A 9,287-nucleotide genomic window follows, 5' to 3' on the forward strand; every position below is an offset into this window, starting at 1 on the left:
TATGGTGCCTTTTCCCACACACACACACACACACACACACTTAGGAGGGTATACTTAGGTATTATAGACCTCGGCCAGATTTTCCCAGACCAAACTGGCCTCCTATCAGGAGGAAAGAGTCACCTGAGTTGGTTTTCCCTGAGGGTGAGACCCAGTACATTGACAGACTTTCCTATGAAGTCTCTGGAATCTGTTTTTTGTATCCTGCCCAGTATGTGGTGATTGTCTGCCTGCTGGTCCCACCAGCATAAGATGATGTAGTACCTTTAACTTTGGCAGACTTTCCCTGCTGGGAACATGGTGGAGATGGAGGAGAGGTTGTAGGCTGGTTTTAATGGTTTCAAATTACCAAGCCCTGGGGTCTGAATTCCTTGAGAGAGGGAATTCCTTGGGCTTCACCCCTCCCCTGGGGAAGGCACAGGCTCCAGACAGGTTCTCAAACAACCTTGTTTCTGCCTATGTCTGAGGCAGTTGCAGCCTGAGAAGTCCTGCCACTGAATCCAGAGGCAGTCAAGCCTTTGTAGAAACACAGCCACAAAAACCTCTGTTTCCTTTTTTTTTCTTTTTCCATCAGCCCTGCCCCCTCGACTCTGGGGTAAAAATCAGCGACCTCCACTTTGACCAGGTTCACCTGAGCTGGGGGCCTATCTTTAGTAGCCAAAACTTGTTAATTAATTCCATAATTGCATTTAGTTGGGCTCAGTCCCGTTGCTGGTAAATTCTCTTTCCTGTCCCCTCTGGGAAGCAGCCTGTGGGGGAGGGGTGCCGGCTGCCGCAGCTTGGAGAACTCATGGTTCTTGGGGGGCTCGCAGTCGGTATAGCTGGTCCAGACTGGGGTACGCTATGTGTCTGGTCACTGACATGGCCCAGGAGCTGTTCTGTACTGTTTCTGGTTATTTAGTAGTTTTTCTGGAGGACAAAATTAAATGCGCACATTGTTAAGCTACCATCTTGGCCTGGAAGTCTCAAATACTATTTTTTTAATCTATTTGATTGTGAATTTTAATAACACATTCTGTTGACAAGGTTGGGATGATACAGGTGCTCTCATGGTGGGAGTGTAAGTTTTCACAACAGGTATCAAAATTACAAAATACACATAAATCTTGGAGCAATTCCACTTCTGGGATTTTTCCTACAGATTTAATTGCACTCATGCAAAATGATGTGCAAAATTGTTCATTGAAGAAAAGTTGTATTAGCAAAAGTTGGAAATAGTTTAAGCATTCACCAATGTAAGATTAGTTAAAAAACTTAAGTTCCCATGAAAACACTGAAATTCCATGTAGTTTTTAAAAGAATGAGAAACAGTTATGTCAGTGAAAATGGCAGTCTTGGGAGCTGCACAAGTTCATCTCTCCAGAAAAGCAAGGAAAAAGCTAATAAACGTTGTCAGAATCAACTTATTCAGAACTCCAGAATCCAACTGAAAGCTTACAATAACCCAAAGAACACTTAATCAAGAATAAAGCAGTCCTTCTCATGAAGATGACATAGGAAGCAAAGAAGGAAGCCCCTGCCCTTCCCAAAACCAAAGCCAAAGAAAAGGCTTTGAAAGCCAAGAAGGCAGTACTGAAAGGCATCCACAGTCACAAATAAAAGAAGACCCACACTTCACCCACATTCTGCTGGCCCAAGAGGCTACATCTCAGAAGACAATGCAAATACCCTTGGAAGAGCACCCCCAGGAGAAACAAGCTTGAACGCTATGCCATCATCAAGTTTTCCCTGACCACTGAATCAGCCGTGAAGAAGATTGAAGACAACATGCTTGTGTTCACTGTGGATGTCAAGGTCACATGCATCAGATCAAACAGGCTGTGAAGAAACTCTTTGACATTGACATGGCCAAGGGCAATACTCTGGTCAGGCCTGATGGTGAGAAGAAGGCATATGTTAGAATTGCTCCTGACTATAATGCTTTGGATGTTATCAACAAAATAGGGATCATCTAAACTAAGTCCAGCTGATAAGTTCTAAAGATGTTTTTTGACCATAAAAAAAAGAAGAAAAAAAGAAAGACAAGAATAAAAATAAAAATATATAGTTAAAAAAAGAAGAAAGAAGCTTAGTCTCAGTAAGAGAGCTCTGTGTGTGCCATTCTAGCTTATCCTGTTACCATCCTTCCCATTTCCCAGTGGCAGTCTGAAGACAATAACCCACACTCCTAGAACAGATAATTGGGCCAGAGGAAGCAGTGCAGACACTAATCTTAAGGAATTGTAGTTGTTTTATTTTATTTTATTTTATTTTATTTTATTTTATTTTATTTTATTTTATTTTATTTTATTTTAGGTATAAGTAGTAAAGTTTATTAAAAAGAAAGAGTACACATTAGAAAGGTTAGCACAGGCATACCCAAGAGAGGGGCATGCACTTTGAGTGGATTGGGCAAGCTTGTCTTATAGGAAAATTTTGTAGGTAGCAGGTTTCCATAGTAACTGTTCTAGTTAGCTAGCTGCCAGAATGCAATATACCAGAAAAGGAATGGCTTTTAAAAAGGAGAATTTAATGAGTTGCTAGTTTACAGTTCTAAGGCCAAGAAAATGTCCCAATTAAAACAAGTCTATGGAAATGTCCAATCAAAGGCATCCAGGGAAAGATACCTTGGTTCAAGAAGGCCAATGAAGTTCAGGGTTTCTCTCTCAAGTGAGAAGGTACATGGTGAACACACTCAGAGTTTCTCTATCATCTGGAAAGGCACATGGTGAATCCAGTCAGGGTTCATCTCTCATCTGGAAGGGCACATAGTGAACACAGCATCATCTGCTAACTTTTTCTCCTGGCTTCCTGTTTCATGAAGCTCCCCAGGGGACATTTTCCTTCTTCATCTCCAAAGGTCACTAGCTGGTGGACTCTGCCTCTTGTGGCTATGTCGTTCTGCTCTGTTATCTGAATCTCTTTCTTTCTACAAAATGTTTCCTCTTTTATAGGACTCCAGAAACTTATTAAGACCCACCCAAATGGGTGGAGACATGTCATCACCTAATCCAGATTAACAACCACTCTTGATCAAATCACATCTCCAGGGAGATGATTGGATTATAGTTTCATGCATGCAGTATTGAATAGGGATTATTTTGCCTTTATGAAATGCGATTTAGATTAAAACATGGCTTTTCTAGGGATCATACATCTTTTCAAACCAGCACAGCAACTTTGAATACTAGGTGTCTTCTTTGTTCTAGGAGAAGATAGCCAGCAGAATTCTTGGTTGTTGTCACATGCCTAAAATTTGTCTTGGGGCAAATGGCTAACATCTTTATGACTCTATGCTTCCTATTTTAAGTAAGAGTTTGCTTTGGGCCAAGAATTTTATGAGTTTTTATGGTTTGGTGAAGTTTCAGTGGTTTGGGGAGGTTTGGGGACTGTTCTAATTGGCCAGCTGCCAGAATGCAATATACCAGAAACTTTTAAAAGAGGGAATTTATTAAGTTGCAAGTTTGCAATTCTAAGGCCATGAAAGTGTCCCAATTAAAGAAAGTCTTTTAAAATGTCCAAATTAAGGCACCAATAAGAGGTTACCTTCACGTAAGAAAGACAGATGACATTCAGAGTTTCTCTCTCAACTAGAAAGGCACATAGTGAAGATGGTAATATCTGCTAGCTTTCTCTCCAGGTTTCTTATTTCATTAAGCTCCCTGGGAGCACATTCCTTCTTCATCTCCAAAGGTCTCTGGCAGCCTGTGCTCTTGTGGTTCTCATGGCTCTCTCTCATGGCTCTGTAGCTGTCTCCAAAAAATGTTTCCTCTTTTAAAGTATTCCAGTAAACTAACCAAGACCCAACTGGAATGGGTGGAGTCACATCTCCCTCTAATCAAGGCTAATACCCACAATTGGACCCATCACTTCTCAGTGGAGATAATCTAATCAAATATCCAACTGACATTACTGAATAGGAATTAAAAGAAACAGCTGCCTCCACAAAATGGATCCGAATTAAAACATGGCTTTTCTAGGGTACATAATCCTTTCAAACCAGCACAGGGGTTTTAAGGAAATTTTCATCCCAGGAAGTTTGCAGTTGAAGTTTGCAGCTCTGTATTAGTTCCTATGGAGCTAGATAAGAAACAAGGAATTTACAGTGGCCTGTTAACCCTTTCAAAACTGAATAGGAAACCGGGGACTTAACAGTTGCCCTATTTTATCTTGTTTCAATTTCCACCCCCTCCCACCCCTGAAAGAGTTAAATCCCTTTAATCTTAAAGGGAGTCTGAGGGTTAAATTTTTGATATTTTCACAGAGTGGAGAGAGTACATGAAGGAATAAACATAATTGCTGACAATGTTAAAAGGGTTGGGGGATATTGGAAAACACAAAAACATTATTATGTTACAATCGTCCTTGTCCACCACTCTTACACTTTTTCTGTCACCTCTTCCACATAAGTCCCTGAGGTTGAGAATGGGAGATTACAGGTTTATGGTTTGCAATGTTGAGAAATGAGAATAAAATAGCACTTGGGGGAAGACAGGTATGCTCTGGCTTACTTAGAGCTGCTGTGCTCCCTTGTTCACTTATTTTGTTGTATAATGATGTCCCAATTACACTAGAATGTGCTGGTGTGCAGTGGAATCAGGAGTTTTGGTGCCCAGGATGCTACCTTTAGTAATTATCTAGATTGAGCTATTCCAAACACGTGTCACAGATGGGCAGATCCTGTTTAGATGCACTCCACCACGTTTATAGACACCCAGGGCATCATGGTTCAATAGTCTTCTGTGTGATCCAGGGAGCCATTGGCCTGGGGCCCCTGCAGTCCTGAGGGTGGCCAACAGGGCTTTTGGAGAGGGTTTGCTCCTCTTTGGGGGCTCAATGCACTCTCAGGCCCAATGTCCTGCCTTTCTCCATCTTCAGGATTCCTTTGGTCTTTGGGGGCACTCCCACTTCCACTGCTCCAACTCTCTATAGATATTTTAATTGGTACATTTTCTCAGCCTTAGAACTGTAAACTAGCAATATATTAAATTCCCCTCTTAAAATGCCATTCTGTTCCTGGTACATCACATTCCAGCAGCTAGTAAACTAGAACAAGGTGTGCTCACTCAATCTATTTGGATCACCTAAATGCAAAACAGACTTTTCTGGAAGGATACACCTTTTTGGATTGACCTCATCTGGCTACCTGGGGTCAGATATCCTAATGGGGAAGAAACCAGAGGCAGGAAAGCCTCACAGAAAAAAAAGTGTGTGTGTGTGTATAAACTGAACTGTAATCAATAGGATGGGTCCTAGAACTGAAAAGTATATGGAAAAGGGAGCACTGAGTAAAGAAGACAATTTAAGCAAATCATAGGAGCTAAAGAGAAAAATTCTACACAAAACAAACAGAACAAATCAAGATTCCCAGAGAAGGAATACAAGAAAGGAAGCGTTCTCCTGGAAGTGAAACAATTACACAGAAAGTGTAATCCTTAAACTTGTACTGCATATCCAGGGCAAAAATCAGGTAAAGAAGAGTTGAGAAAATCTGAGCAGTTATAAACAGAATATTTTAAAGATCTAGAATAAATTGGACCAATCATCAAAAAAAAATCTTAATGCACAGCCAATCAACAATAAAACTCTGGACAAGAGATAGAAACTGATCATCAGAGTGAACTCATCAAGATAATAAGATGCCAAGGTATCAGGAAAAAATTACACCCACACTAAGAAACAGGAAAATATAGCTCAATCTAGGGAAAATTTTAAAGGTGACACAGAATTTGAGAATAACTAATCAAAGAAGTTCAAGCAAATATCTAAATCAATTCAAGGCACTGAAGGAAAATATGGATAGAAAGCTAGAGGATATTAGGCAGTCAATGTGTGAGCATAAAGAAGAATTTGAAAGTATAAAAAGAAACATAACAGAAATTATGGGGATGAAAGGCACAGTAGCAGAAACTAAAGATACACTTGAGGCATACAACAGCAGATCTGAACAGGCAGGAGAAATATTCTTTTACAGAAGAAAGACCAGTGAATAGAAGAGAGGAAAATTAAAATCATTTAGTCAGAAGAACAAATAGAGGAAATAATACTAAAACTTGAGCAGTGTCTCCAGGATTTGAATGACAGCACAAAGCACATTAAAATAATTGTCATTGATGTCCCAGGAGGAGAAAAGGGGCAAACGAATATTTGAAGAAATAATGGCTGAAAATTTCCCAACTCTTAAGAAAAACATAAATATACATGACCAAGAAGTTCAAAGCACTCCAAACAGAATAAATCCTAATAGACTTACTCCAAGACATATACTAATCAGAATTTCAAATGTTGAAATTTGAAGGCAGCCAGAGAAAAGAGATTCATCATATACAAGGAATCCTCAATAAAATTAAGAGCCTAGTTATGCAAAATATAAAGTGGTAAAATGGGGAAAAAACAACATAAAGAGGAAAAGCAGAAGTATATGGGAGTAGATAACATGTATACTATTGAAGCTAAGTTGATATCTTTTCAAATTAGTAGGCTATAGATTTAGGTTGTGCAATATAAACCCCAGAGTATCCACAAAGAAAGTATTTTTAAAATATGCAGAGGAGTCGGGGCAAGATGGTGGCTTGGTGAGGTGTAGATATTGTCCTCTAGAGCAGCTAGTAAATAGCCAGGAACACCTGGAGCCACATCAAAAAATATAGAAACAGAAATGACAGAAGGATTAGTCAATATATCACAAAAAAATCAACAATATAGGAAAGGAGTTTGTAATAAAGGAAAAGAAAGAGACCCCCCAAATATACGTCATATAAAAACCAAAGGAAAAAATGGCTGAGTTATGGATTTACAGTAATAACGCTGAATGCTAATGTATTAAACTCCCCAAGCAAAACACACAAATTGGCAGAATGGATTAAAACAACAACAGAAACATCATCCAACTATAAGGTATTTACAGGAGACTCGCTTTAGACCCAAAGACACAAAGAGATAAAAAATAAAAGGTTAGAATAAGATATTTCATGCAATTGTAATAAAAAAGAGCTAGAGTAGCTATGTGAATATCACACAAAATAGACTTTTAGTCAAAATCTGTTAAAAGAGTCAAAGGAGAATACTCTATATTAATAAAAGCAGCAACCCACCAAGAAGACATAAAAATCATAAATATTTATGCACCCAACCACCACAATGCCCCAAAATACATGAGGCAAACACTGGCAATACTGAATAGAGAACTAGATGTCTCTACAATGATAATTGGAAATTTCAATACACCACTCTCATCAATAGACAGAACATCTAGACAGAATATCAATAAGGAAACAGAGAACTTGAATAATATGACAAATGAACTGGACCTAACAGGCATATACAGATCATTCCACCCCAGAAAAGCCTGACATACATTCTTCTTAAGTGCACAGATCCTTTCTCAGGATTGACCATCTATTAGGTAACAAAATAAGTCTCAATGAATCTTAGAGTAAAATTATACAAAGCATCTTCTCTGACCTTAATGGAATGAAGCTGGAAATCAATAACAAGTGAACTGGAAAATCCGTGAATATATGGGAGTTAAATAACACACTCTTAAATTATCAGTGGGTCAAAGAAGAAATTGCAAGAGAAAACAGTGAACATCTTGAGAAAATGAAAAGGAGGACACAATATATCAAAACTTATGGGATGCAGTGACGGCAACGCTGAGAGGGAAATCTACAGCCCTAAGTGTCTTCATTAAAAAGAAGAAAGAGCTAAAATTGAAGACCTAACTGCACAGTTGAAGGAACTAGAAAAAAGAACAACAAACTACCCCCCCCAAAAAAAGAAGAAGATAAGACATGACAAAAATGAGAACAGGAATAAATGAAATTAGGAATACAAAAACAATAGAGAGAATCAAAGAAATGAAAAGTTGATTCTTTAAGAAAATCAGTAAAATTGACAAACTTTTGGCTAGCCTGACCAAAAAAAAAAGAGAAGTAAATAAATAAAATCAGGAATGAGAGGGAGGTCATTTCTACTGGCCTCACAGAAACAAAATAGATCATAACAGGATACTATGAAGAATGGTACTCCAATCAACTAAACAAACTGCATGAAATGGACAATTAACTAGAAATGAGCTACATTGCCTCTAAAAGAAACAGAAGACCTCAACAAACCAGTCACAAGTAAAGACTTTCTAACAAAGAAAAGTCCAGGAACAGATGGCTTCACAGGTGAATTCTACCAATCATTTCCAGAAGTATTAATACCAATCTTGCTCAAACTCTTCCAAAATATTGAAGTGTAGGGAACACTACCTAACTCATTCTATGAGGCCAACATCACCCATGTACCAAAGCCAAATAAAGATACTATATGAAAAGAAAATTATGCTCAATTTATCTTATGAATATAGATGCAAAATTTATCAATAAAATGCTTGCAAATCAAATTCAACACCACATTAAAAGAAATATAAACCATGAGTAAGTGTGTTTAACCCAACTATGCAAGAGTGGTTCAACATAAGAAAATATACCACATTAACAAAACTAAGGAAAAAAAACACATGATCATCTCAACTGAAACAGAAAAGGCATTTGACAAAATACAGCATCCTTTCTTTAGAAAAACATTTCAAAAAATAGGAATAGAAGAAAACTTCCTCAACATAGTAAAGGGAATATATGAAAAACCCACAGCTAACATTATTATCAATGGGGAAAGACTGAAAGTTTTCTCTCTAAGATCTGGAACAAGGCAAGGCTGTCCACTCTCACCACTGTAATTCAACATTGTGATGGAAGTTCTAGCCAGAGCAGTTAAGCAAGAAAAATAAATGAAGGGCATCCAAGTTGGAAAGGAAGAAGTAAAACTTTCACTATTTGCAGATAACAAGATCCTATATATGTAGAAAGTCCCAGAAAATCTACAACAAAGCTATTAGAGCTAATAAACCAATTCAGCAAAGTAGCAGGGTACAAGATCAATATACAAAATCAATGGTGTTTCTACACCACTTACTATACACTAGTAATGAGCAATCTGAGGAGGAAATCAAGAAAAAAAATTCTACTTACAGTAGCAACTAAAAGAATCCAATATCTAGGGATAAACTTAACTGAATATGTAAAGGAGCTGCACTCAGAAAACTACAAAACATTGCTAAAAGAAATCAGAGATCTAAATGAATGGAAGGACATTCTGTGTTCATGGATTGGAAGACCAAATATCATTGAGATGTCAGTTCTACCCAAAATGATTTACAGTTCAATATAATGTCAGTCAAAATTCCAACAGCCTTTTCTGCAGAAATGGAAAAGCCAATTATCAATTTTATTTGCAAGGGTAAGGAGCCCTAAATGACC

General features: G+C 38.0%; 1 pseudogene; it reads left to right on the forward strand.

The window, feature by feature from the left end:
- The first annotated feature begins 1,482 nt into the window (after positions 1-1,482).
- LOC143647856 (large ribosomal subunit protein uL23 pseudogene) lies at positions 1,483-1,955 on the forward strand (annotated as a pseudogene).
- The last annotated feature ends 7,332 nt before the right edge of the window (positions 1,956-9,287 follow it).

This window comes from Tamandua tetradactyla, chromosome 10 (assembly GCF_023851605.1).
Source record: "Tamandua tetradactyla isolate mTamTet1 chromosome 10, mTamTet1.pri, whole genome shotgun sequence".
NCBI lineage: Eukaryota > Metazoa > Chordata > Mammalia > Pilosa > Myrmecophagidae > Tamandua > Tamandua tetradactyla.